Below are 13,717 nucleotides of genomic sequence, written 5' to 3'. Positions count from 1 at the left end.
TCTGTAGGCTTTGTTTCATAGCTTTCGATTGTTGTTGTCCAAGGCCCCTTATAGACGAAGTCATTTGTTTTTTATTTCATTAGGCTACACCGCCTTAGATGGCAGTTATTTTAATTTTAAAACTCATTTATCTCATTAAATATTATCCTACCAAATTTTCAAAGAATAAAATTTATCGGAAATGAGTTTTAAAGAAACTTTTGTTACGTAACATTTTTCAGAAAATTCAATAATAAGCAAGATATTTCGATTTATTTAATTCAGGCTCCCTTATAACCCTCCTTTTAAATAACGTATTTTGAATGCGATATAGCCTAAAATCTAAGTTACAACGAACTTAATTTATATTCTAATTTTTAATCGAAATCCGTTCAGCCATTATCGCGTGAAAAGGTAACGAACATCCAGACAGACAGACAGACATACATACATACATACAAACAAAAATTTCAAAAAAGCGATTTTCGGTTTCAGGGTGGTTAATTATATATGTTAGGACCAATTATTTTTGGAAAATCGAAAATTACCAGAAAAATTTCGGCTACAGATTTATTATTAGTATAGATTATTGTTATTATTATTATTATTATTATTATTATTATTATTATTATTATTATTATTATTATTATTATTATTGCAGAGGTGAGTCATAGGTCGAGTTTTTTCGGAAACGTGGCCGACATAGCCAAGGAAGTCGCGCGTGGCGTTTTGGGACAAGCGAGGATCATGGTGAGGAACATGGCCGGCTTCTACGGCGTGAAGATGCCGGTGGTCCTGAGGAAAGCGGAGGCCACCCGCTCCATGCTGCACGAGCTGGCCAACGCCTTCTTCGAATGGACTGCAGGGGCGTTCGCGACCAAGTAAAAAAAAATAAAACAACACAGCAGAGAACGTGTCCGTCATTCGATCCCCTCTCCCAGCCCCTCTCCCGAGAGCAGCAGCACTGTTGCCAACATAACGCCCTACAATCTCGCTAACTTTTCAACAAAAAGTAGCTAAATCTCTCCAAAGTTTGTTTTAAAAAATCCCCAGAAATGTCGCTAAAAATTAATAACAAATATCACTAAATAAAAATAATAAAAACATACATATGTGAAGAAAAATTATGATTTCCTCGTCATCACCCTCTCTGCGGAGTCTGGTTCTGTTGTTGACGGCTGTGATGTTGAGGTGGGACAGCTGATTGTGAATACACTGCACTTGATCCAATCACTGACACTACACTTTCTGGCAAATTGTAATTTGACCACAATTTTTTTGTGAAATCTAAAACTTTTTAAATCTTATATATTAAAATACAGGGTGTTTAAAAATACGGGGCATAATTTCAGGTATGTATTTCCCACATGTAGACAATCAAAATAGTTCATTACAACATGTGCCCGGAAATGCTTCATTTCCGAGTTATGGTCTTCACAACATTGAAATTCACCGGAACGTTTTTCTTTCCGCAGGTCGTTGCCGTCAAAGGAGACATTAAGAGGGCACTCTGACAGTTCATTCCGAGGCGAAGGTTACATTCAGTGTTGTGTAAGCGTTAGACTGTGCGACATGTATTCAAATCAAGAACTGGCAGAGATACACTTCATGTACGGTAAGGCGGACGGCAATGCTGCGCTGGCTCGTCGTTTGTACCAGGAGAGGTACCCACAGCGACAATGTCCAGATCGGAAGACATTTGTACGTCTCCATTACCGTCTGTGCGAGTATGGAAAATTTAACTCTCCTGGTTTGGGAAGGGGACGACCAAGATCTACAACTCCAGAAGTACAGGAGGAGATTCTGGAGGCTGTGAACATGACTCCTTCTATCGATTTCTACTTTTGGGGTCCATTTAAAATCATTGGTTTATTCGTCTCCGGTGCCTGATTTGGAATCCCTTCTGAATCGAATTGTGACATGTTCTGAGGACATACGCAATACTCCTGGAGTTTGGGATCGTGTTCGCAGGTCAATGAGACATCGATGTGAGATCTGTATTCAAGCAGGAGGTGGACATTTTGAACATCTTCTGTAATGACAACGACCTGCGGAAAGAAAAACGTTTCGGTGAATTTCAATGTTGTGAAGGCCATAACTCGGAAATGAAGCATTTCCGGACACATGTTGTAATGAACTATTTTGATTGTCTACATGTGGGAAATACATACCTGAAATTATACCCCTTATTTTTTTTAACACCCTGTATATTAAAACCGGCAAAAAACTACAGTCTTATTTGCTTCACACGGACTGTCGGCACAGAATTCCAAAACCCAATTGCCTCAGGTCGGTTCGGGGGACGAACCAAGAATTAGCTGGAGCTCGCTACTCGTCACGTGCCAATGAAAGTTGCCACTGTTTATCGGTGTTGGAGCAGTAGCATTGAGAGTGAGCCCTAACCCGTGAGAATCATTGAATCAGCATCTTTCACCCCTGATCACTGATCACAAATATATGAGATCAGGGCTTTCACGTATGAATCATTAGACTACTCAGTCTTGCACCCAAGCCTCTTCTAAAACTAAGAAGTGTATGACTTCAGTTGAATGTTTTAACTTAAGAGAAAGGAAAAAGTGGAAGAATATAAAAATCATCATAAAAGTCGCTAATCGTATTTTACAAAATTTGTCGTCGAGACTGATTCAGAATTCCCTAGATTTAGCAACTTATCGCTAAATATGGCAACAATGAGCAGCAGCTTGGCACTGCTGCCAACCTGCGACCACACAGCTCAACGTAACCACGAGTTAAGGGCACTCACCACTCAGGTTTGTTCAGTGTTTTCTTTCTTCTTCTTCTTCTCCTTTTTTTGTTTTGTTTTTATAATATTTTTAATATGGTGCCAAAAATCTACGGTTTCTTGAGGAATAACGAAGTGAAGATTTCATCGCGATATCTTTATTGTTAGTTATAAATTCAGTGTATCCCATAGAGTAAGTAGTTACTACAGGGACATCATTTTATTTTTACTTCAATTTTTATTGTACCTGAGTTTTTGAATGTACTTCACTCCCACCCCTTCTACTAATGAAGTTCCAACTGTCCTCCATACATAATCAAGGCTGCATATAGTAAACAACACTGAGTTAGTGAGTATAGTACGTTCAAGAAATATGCTCGCGTTTTCCAGTGACGAAAGAGCTTTCACTATTGAACCATATTTTCGCACAGGTACTGTCCGTTTGCCTACTTCGCATCCCGATTTTCCCCACCTGCTTCTGCTCGCCCCTCTGTAAAAGCTGGGCTGTCTTAGCTCTTTTATGAAAACATTAATTTCTGTTAGGAATTGGACGTTTACGTAATATTATACAACTGTTTAAAATAACTTAAATAAAAGGGCGTCGTTAAGTAATTAACTGTCACGTGATTTCCCCCCTTTCTACGATCCTGCGACATAACCACTTGGACGGACAGTAGATAGCATGTCTGAGTAATTTTATCTGTGCGGGTCGGGCAGAAGTGAAGATTGAATTTACAGTACGTAAGGTACTCTTTTATAGAGTAGGTACAGAATTATTTCAACATGAGTTACTAGTACGAAGGACGAAACTGGCAATTAGAATTAGATGCAATAGTCTATAGTGCGATAATATGCACATTAGAACTGAAGCCTGTATCGAAATGAACGGCCACCATTTTCAGAAATGTGTTTAAATATCCATATTATGATTATGTTTCAATTGAACTTCATTCTCTATATTGTACGCTAATGTGCTGTAGACAGTATAATATACACTGCATAATGAATACGTTCGCATGGATATCTCAGTTCGTGACTAAAAACACTTATTCGTAATACAGTACTGCATTTCGATTAAACAAAAACCTAATGAAAATTATCGAACTCAAAATTGCGATATTTCCTAGTTTACGTAAATGGATGAACTCCTTTTCTTTCCTCCTGTACCTAGTAAAGTGATTTGTTTGTTTACACCAGTATCATCGAACTCCAGTCGTGGAAGGGGGAGCAAGCGGTGTTTCCGGTACTCTAAAAGTATAGCCAGATTAATATTAAACATGTTAGTAAACATAAAATGATGTCCCTGTATATACAAAATGCATACCGAGGGCATCATGCCAGAAGGGCTTGCGTTATTGAAATATTTTAATTGAACTTATTCATGTTTGAAAACAATTGTTTGAGATTTACAATGGGCATGAGAAGGAATCAAAGAGAGTATCTTGTTGTATAGACAAGGATAGGAAAAATCATTCCATATTTATATGGCTCTACTTTAAACTTGCAGTTTTATCTACACCAGAGTGCCGCATTGGAGTTAAATCGCTCGCTTGAACTCGGTCGAGTGTCGCACCCTCGAGTGAGATACGATCGGTCGTGATACGATCGTAATAAATAGAACCACAGTACAAGGTCATCTCACTGACATGTCTTATCTTGTATGGAAGTCGACAGATAAGATACACATATGTTTTGCTCACACGGTAAAAATAAGGCTTTATTTTCTGCGTTTATGACAAACATTTAATGGAACAGTCAATGGAACGTACCAAAACAGGAACATGAAGTTATAAATAAAATAGTATGAAAAACTTCGCTATACAGTTATTATTGCTAATTAATAATTATTCAATATTTGATTTACCACATATATAATATGATAGGTCCATATATAGTGTTCCGCCTATATACTGGGACAATGTAGAAACGTTTTACAAAATATTATTGATACAGCAGTAGATTAATAACAATATTAGTACAGAGATAACGTCACAGAAAATATAATAAAACGAATAATCATGCTGCACAACTGTTACAGAAGCAAGTTTTGTAGTTGCACTATGGAGAGGTTAGTTAAACACTGCAAAGTTTTGAAATGATAAACATCTATGATGTTACTACACAGTTCATCACTGTAACAAGAACGAATGTCTAACGCTCGGCTTATACCGTTCGAGGATTTATCGCTCGTGATAATTTTACCCATCAGGCATGTGCGCTGCCTATCGGATTATGTTATGAACTACTTGGTGCTCGAGTAAAACGTCCGATGCAAACCTCTGGTCCCCACGCCCTTCTGATTTGATGCCCTCGATTATAAGTGATTTCACCGCACATCAGAGTTTTTACGTTTTAACTTACTTGAAATAAGAAATCTCTTGGAAAGATAAACCTAGAGCAATGAAACTTTGTACACATATTCACAACAGGTCTGTGTGTTAAATTCTGCATTCTATGGGTATTACAGAGAAAGCTGTGGTTCTTTATGTCGGAAGGTGAAGTTGAAAAAAATCTAAAGTTCAAAGTATTTTTTTTTATTAATGAAGTATACCGTGCAGGAAAAAACTAATACTTACTTACTTGCTTACTTACTTACTTACTGGCTTTTAAGGAACCCGGAGGTTCATTGCCACCCTCACATAAGCCCGCCATTGGTCCCTATCCTCAGCAAGATTAATCCAGTCTCTATCATCATATCCCACCTCCCTCAAATCCATTTTAATATTATCATCCCATCTACGTCTCGGCCTCCCCAAAAGTCTTTTTCTCTCCGGCCTCCCAACTAACGCTCTATATGCATCTCTGCATTCGCCCATACGTGCTACATGCCCTGCCCATCTCAAACGTCTGGGTTTAATGTTCCTAATTATGTCAGGTGAAGAATACAATGCGTGCAGTTCTGAGTTGTGTAACTTTCTCCATTCTCCTGTAACTTCATCCCTCTTAGCCCCAAATATTTTCCTAAGCACCTTATTCTCAAACACCCTTATCCTATGTTCCTCTCTCAAAGTGGTGTTTTTACGGTGATGGGTTGTTAGCCCTTCGCCCAACTCCCAAGCTGGAGGACCACCCCTCATCGGCTGTCCACGACTGTTTCTTCAATATATCCACAGCTACCCTCCATATCTGGAGGCCGCCTCCTCGATCCGCAACCTGAGGACGCGCCATGCCGTGGTGATGGAAAAAACTAATGCACCATTTAATTATATGCAGTCTTTAATTGATTTGAAACTTTTAGAAAACTCATTATCTTCATGTGAGGATCTGACAAATATTTATTGAAAGCACAATTTTTTTAAGTGAGATTTTTTTCCTGCCCATAGCATTGCTTAAGCGAAGACGGTTGAAAACTGTGGCCCTTATGCACTGCCCCTTCGCTTTGTTCACCCTTAGTTGATCCTTGCAGCAATGATCAACGTAAGCTGTTAGTTTCACTGCCACTACAATAACCCGATTTACCACCCTGTTCCCCTTCATTGCAGTTTTATTTTGGACAGTTTTCTTTATTCAGACTTCATCCATTATCAATATTTACATCGCCACCAATGATCACATGAATAGCGACGACGATCATCACAAGAAACGATCACAGAAACTGAATGTTGATAAGGGTTACGATTAAATTTCGCAACAAATTTAATTGTTAATGAAAAATGTTAAACATTAATAATAATTCGTTAACTAACATTACGCAAAACAGAGTTCAATACATTGTTAACTGAAATGTTAATTATGAATTATTATTTCCGTTTCGTCATACTACTGTAAGATCGCAACAGTTGATAAATATGTATGTATGTATGTATGTATGTGTGTATGTATGTATGCATGTATGTATATATGTGTGTATGTATGTGTGTATGTATATATGTGTGTATGTATGTATGTGTGTATGTATGTATGTATGTATGTATGTATGTATGTGTATGTATGTATGTGTGTATGTATGTATGTATGCATGTATGTATGTGTATGTGTGTATGTATGTATGTGTGTATGTATGTATGTGTGTATGTATGTATGTATGCATGTATGTATGTGTATGTGTGTATGTATGTATGTGTGTATGTATGTATGTATGTATGTATGTATGTGTGTATGTATGTATGTATGTGTGTATGTATGTATGTGTGTATGTATGTATGTATGCATGTATGTATGTGTATGTGTGTATGTATGTATGTATGTGTGTATGTATGTATGTGTGTATGTATGTATGTATGCATGTATGTGTATGTGTGTATGTATGTATGTATGTATGTATGTATGTATGTATGTATGTATGTATGTATGTATGTATGTATGTATGTGTATGTATGTATGTGTGTATGTATGTATGCATGTATGTATGTGTATGTGTGTATGTATGTATGTGTGTATGTATGTATGTGTGTATGTATGTATGTATGCATGTATGTATGTGTATGTGTGTATGTATGTATGCATGTATGTATGTGTATGTGTGTATGTATGTATGTGTGTATGTATGTATGTGTGTATGTATGTATGTATGTATGTATGTATGTGTGTATGTATGTATGTGTGTATGTATGTATGTATGCATGTATGTATGTGTATGTGTGTATGTATGTATGTATGTGTGTATGTATGTATGTGTGTATGTATGTATGTATGCATGTATGTGTATGTGTGTATGTATGTATGTATGTATGTGTGTATGTATGTATGTATGCATGTATGTATGTGTATGTATGTATGTGTGTATGTATGTATGTGTGTATGTATGTATGTATGTATGTATGTATGTATGTATGTATGTATGTATGTATGTATGTCCCGTAAGAAAATGTATTTCACACAATCATTTTATAACGCAAACTACGTAAATAAAGGTTAATTATAACAGTGATAAAATAATGGAATAATTATTAATGTCTAATCGATAAAAAGAAGAAAAGTGCTGTACTTCGCATGCCTGATAGAAATGAACATTGTTGGGATTTTCTTTAATTGGTAGAAAAGACTCATGGCGTCACAATTTCATGAGCGGCTTTCTGTTGTAGTCCGCACGGATTAAGTTCCATAATCCACTTAAAGAATGCAGTGTATAAAACTCATCATCTAACGAAAAGATGTCGTCCTCCATAGCGTTGCAAATTCAAACCTACTTGTTTCATTTCTGCACATACACGAGTATTTCATTCGGTTTTTGAAAATAAATAGCGTCAGTATTCAAACGGAATTAATTGAAATCCAAACTAAACTATACTGAATAATGCCTATTAAATACCTATTATTGCAGAAAAATTCGTTCATATATGAATATGTATACTGAATATTGTTTTCAATTATAGCAGAGCTAAGCGATCACGTGGCCAATAAAATTTAACGAGTTGCCTCGGTCCACTCCAGCTCAGCGGAGACTTCAGCACTCGCACAAGAGCTGCTGCCGCTACCATGACAACCTTAGGCCTGGTCGTCGTCGCCGTGGTCCTGGTTCGTATCCCAACACTCTCAGCTTCCCCTGTCTTCCTTCGATGACTTAGTAGACAGTCGGAACAAAAGACTAATTTACTAACCGTTCAGGAAGACTGTTCAGAGTGTTACAAGCGAAAGATGGCAGGAACACAATGCCTTGATAATAGCTTCACGTATTTTATGACATACAAAACTGATAATTCTATAACATTGATTTTGCTTCGTCCTCATGTTTAAATGTCTTTCAGCCGATTAAAATAACGGAATCCAAATAAATAAATAATATTTATTTATTTATCTAACTATTTATTTATTTATGTATTTATTTATTTACTTATTTATTTCTTTACTGATTTATTTATTTCTTTACTTATTTATATATTTATTTATGTATGTATTTATTTATTTACCTACTTATTTGTTCTTTATTTATTTGCTTATTTTTTTGTTTACTTATTTATTTATTTGTTTACTTATTTGTTTAATTATTAAATATTTATTTATGTATGTATTTATTTACCTATTTATTTGCTTATTTGTTTACTTATTTATTTCTTTGCTTTTTTATTTACTTATTTTATTTATTTATTTATTTATTTACTTATTTATTTATTTATTTATATATTTATTTATGTATGTATTTATTAATTTATTTACTTCTTTATTTATTTAATTATTTATTTATTTGTTTACTTATTTATTTGTTTATTTATTTTTATACATATATATATTTATTTGTTTATTTATTTATGTATTTATTTATTTACTTATTTATTTGTCTACTTATTTATTTATTTGTTTATTTATTAATTAATTAATTTGTTTACTTATTTATTTATATATTTATTTATGTATTAATTAATTAATTAGTTTACTTATTTATTTATTTATTTATATATTTATTTATGTATTAATTAATTAATTAATTAATTAATTAATTAATTAATTAATTAATTTGTTTGTTTACTTATTTATTTGTTTACTTATTTGTTTATTTATTTATTTATTTATTTGTTTACTTATTTATTTGTTTTACTTATTTGTTTGTTTACTCATTTATTTATTTATCTATCTATTTATTTACTTATTTATTTGTTTACTTATTTATTTATTTATTTATGAATTTACTTATTTACTTATTTATTTATTTATTTATTTACTTGTTTGTTTGATTGATTTATTTACTGATTTATTTATTTACTTATTTATTTATTACTTATTTATTTATTTACTTATTTATTTACTTACTTACATACTTACATACTTACTTATTTACTTATTTATTTATTTATATATTTATTTATTTATTTATTTATTTATTTATTTATTTATTTATTTATTTATTTATTTATTTATTTATTTATTTATTTATTTCATAGTCAACAACACTGACGATAAAAGAATTAAACCTACATCTAAATACAGTTAGGTAATCCTGTGCTCAAATCTTCAGACTTAAAAGGTAAGCGGTCTATAAGAGAGCTAAAGGCAGTCTTAGCAACAAACACTTCATCTTAAGTAAGTTTACACGTGTAAAGCCGTCCATATTACTTCAGCAGCGATAGATTAAAGCAATATTTCTAAATCCTTGACTAGATGATATCAATAAGGACTGCAGTGATCCAAGGACAGTAGCCTATTCCCTAAGAAACTCAATCTAAATTTCAGGACCAACAATACCGCTTCATCACTTACTGCTTGGCAGACATTCATAGACTGAGTTATTCGACAAGTGGGGTCACTTCTTATAAGCATCTTTAGTAACTTTAAAATATTTACCTTTAATCTTCATTTCGTCGCAATTATTTTAAGCACTCGTACTGCTTCAAAGCTTACCTGAAACAAGAGAAAATCACAGTGCTAATAGAAATTAACTTTGCAGGTGTTACGTGCTGTCTCTTCTCACTTTATAGATCTCTTGGATATGGAACAACAAGTTTTGATGGTGAAATCATTGCAATAAGTGAAAGTCTCAGGAATCTTCTACGCCACATCAATAAATTTAAGAATGCAGTTATATTGTCAGACTCCAAAGCAGCTATTCTATCAATAGTCTCTAAACACACACCTTCATCTCAAACAGCAGAAATAACTAAAATGCTCTCTCAATTAATATCACTCAATAAAAGAATTGTATTCCAATGGATACCATCCCATTGTGGAATCCTGGGAAACGAGAATGCGGATGCTTTAGCAAAGAAGGGCAGCACTGCTACTTACAGACCTGTTACTAAATCTACTTATTAAATCTACATACTTAGACTTCAACAAACAAAATTTGATAACTCAATCCCAAGGGAAAAAATGGAACTCTCTGCATCATAATCCACAGTTGATTCCCGATTTACCACGCAAATCATCTGTAGCTGCATTTAGATTGGCAACAGGCCATGATTGTTTGGGCAAACACCTGCATAGAATTGGAATACATCAGTCCCCTAACTGCCCATTGTGCAAGTCAAACCAAGAAATGGATTCGGAACACCTCAAAATCTGTGCTTCAGTGGCTGACCATGATAATATCGTTGATGAAAAATATTAGAGTGCAAGAGATTAAATAACTTTATTGTCAAACGCCTGGCATTAGAAAACAACAACAACTTTCAGAAGTTGGCGCTGATTCGTCTTCGAAAATTTGCTTGAAGGATCATCTATTCCATTGCACCTGTAGTAAGAGTCAATACGAGAGGGTCTCGATTTAGGATACGTTGCTTCTGCGCACACAAAGTTACAGGATGTCTTGAATCACTTTTAATGTAGTTTCTGAACGTTTAAGTGGTCATAGCAGTAAGTTCTCTTCAACTGTTATACAGTATATTAAATAACTTTTAAGCCTAATTGCAAGATATTGTGATTTCACGCGTTCAGAAGTCAACATAATTAACTCCACTTTTGGTTATTTCAGAGTTTCTAAGTTGGCAATGTATTAAATTGACCATATTTTCAGTGGTCAATGTGATTATCTCCGTAGTTCAGTAAAAAGCTCACAATGCAGTATTCTTCTTGACTACATCACAGAATCAATTATGTGTATTCAACTTTAACCTTGATTATCTCAAAATCTTTGGAAAAGGAGTTAATCATGTTGACTTCTGAGCGCCTCATTTGTGTACTACAATTGAAGTCAAAATTTGCATTAATCACTAATCACAGTCAAGCTGCAAGCCTGATGCCTCAGTAGCCTCTAAATTGTCCGCAATCCATCTGACTTCCTTCTTTGCCGTTCTTACCTTGAAAAAATCAAATTCAAAAGACGTTTATGATATGTCAAATGATTTTTTAAAAAAAGTTAAAAATTCCATATATATATATTCCTCTAACACATATGATCAATATTTGTCTACAACAAGGCATATTTCCCGATCAACTAAACATTTCGAAAGTAATCCCAATATATAAAAAAGGCAATAGAACAAGTCCAAGTAGTTACAGGCCAATCTCTATCATTCCTGCGTTATCTAAGGTATTTGAATATGTAATTTTCAATCAAATTTATGATTATTTTGAAAATTCAAATCTCTTTAGTACTAACCAATTTGGCTTTAGGAAAAGTAAATCAACAAATGATGCAATTGAGCTTTTAATAACGGAAATTTTAAGAAATTTTGAAAATAGGTCACCAGTTAATGCTACATTCTGCGATCTCACTAAAGCTTTCGATTGTGTTGATCATAATTTAATTTTATCAAAATTAGAATTTTATGGTATTCGAGGGAACACAGTAAATATTTTTAGAACCTGTCTTCATGGGAGAAGTCAATTAGTTGCTATAGGTGGAAACTGGTCAAGTCTCACCACTACACATTATGGGGTTCCTCAAGGGTCAATAATTGGTCCCCTATTATTTTTAATAGCAATAAATGATCTTCCAGAATTCATTAAAGCAATAACAATTATGTATGCAGATGACATTACTTTCCTATGTTCTTCCTCTGCTCTAAATCAATTACATGCTCTCAACAACGACACTCTATCACAGACGGCTTCATGGTTTGAATCTAATGGTTTCTTGCTTAATCAAGAAAAAACTATCAACATAACTTTCAGCCTAAACTATCTAATAAATAAGGACAACAAACTCAACTACACAAAATTTCTGGGACTTTTTATAGACTCCAGTTTAACATGGGATAAGCACATCGAGTACATATGCACAAAGCTATCAAGAGTTTTATATTTCCTAAAGAAATTATCTACTTGCATTTCTCAAAATTATTTAAGATGTGCCTACTTTTCTTCCTTTCAGTCGATATTTCGATATGCCCTAATTTTCTGGGGAAATGGAACCAAAATTGGAAGCGTCTTGATTTTACAAAAGAATGCCATTAGAATTTTATGTAAATCAAATTATCTGGAACATTGTCGGTCACTTTTCAGACAATCACGGATTTTAACAATCATAAATCTGTATATAATATATGATCTAGTACTTTACACTCGACAAAATATCGACAATTACTCATTAGTGGTCAATATACATGATCATGAAATTAGAAATAGTGAACAAATTAATATTCCATATTGTAGATTACACAAGAGCAACACAAACTTTTTAATCATGGGGATGAAATTATATAATAAGCTCCCCAGTCAATATTATAAATTACCAATCAATAGTTTCAACACTAGATTTTACAATTGGTTATTAAATGATCCCTTTTATTCTGTTGCTGAGTTTTTCAACACAAATTTGTATGACATTGTATTTTAATAAATAAGTTTTAATTGCAATTTAGTTAGTTTTCTACAATTTAAAAGTTTCAAATTATTTCATGTTTTCATTGTATTACTTAAATTTTACTGTTTCTGTAATTAGTGTTTTTGTAAATGTATTTATATGTCTTTTTTTCAATGCATTCTGACGAAGCCTAAAACTCTATATCTAATGGCCAATTGAATTGAATTGAATTGAAAAAGTCACATCTGACACGTTGGAGGAACTAGCCTCAAGACCTGGGTTCGGGCAACTGAATGGTGGGTACGTTGAGGTCTAATTTGGACGAAGCGCATATCCTTTTAAAATGCATGTACAGATTATTGAACAAAAATAGCAATAGTTCTCAGATTATCACGTTTTTACTTAATAAGGTCCCTGAGACAAATAATGTCATGTATATCTTTAACGCCACCCTATTAATTCTTGTTAACGACTCCTGATTTCGGTAGTGCACTACTGTAGCCTGCATTCGCTTGCCATCTAGTGATGAAATGAGTTATTAGCTGTCCGCTGACTACGAGTGACATTATATTCCATCATTTTGCTGTTGTGTGTTGATAGTGAAAGGCTGTTCTTATATCAAGATAAGAGGCAATATTTTATTGTGTGTGTTGAGCAAATATTAACTGTATTAAACTATATATTTTCGTGATCGTTAAACATTCTTCTATGTAGAGAAAATATTTGCTGTCGATAGCATTTGAAAATGTTAGAGAAACAGGCATGTCATGTTATCAAGTACTCAGTAGCGCTTCAACGCCACGTGAGATCTATAGATAAAATTTTAAGTTATGTTAGTACGTTACTCATTTGTTTAACGACAGTCCTCAGTTTTTTAA

The 13,717-nt window shown here is 33.7% G+C and overlaps 1 protein-coding gene across 1 annotated transcript in view; it reads right to left on the bottom strand.

Annotated features, from left to right (window-relative positions):
• Positions 1–13,717, bottom strand: part of gogo (golden goal) — an 849,136-nt gene that overhangs the window by 305,907 nt on the left and 529,512 nt on the right. The gene's annotated exons all lie outside the window — the stretch shown is intronic.

Source organism: Periplaneta americana, chromosome 4 (genome assembly GCF_040183065.1).
Source record: "Periplaneta americana isolate PAMFEO1 chromosome 4, P.americana_PAMFEO1_priV1, whole genome shotgun sequence".
Classification (NCBI taxonomy): Eukaryota; Metazoa; Arthropoda; class Insecta; order Blattodea; family Blattidae; genus Periplaneta; species Periplaneta americana.
The sequence above is the reverse complement of the archived record's forward strand: the minus strand, read 5'-3'. Positions and strand labels throughout refer to the sequence as shown.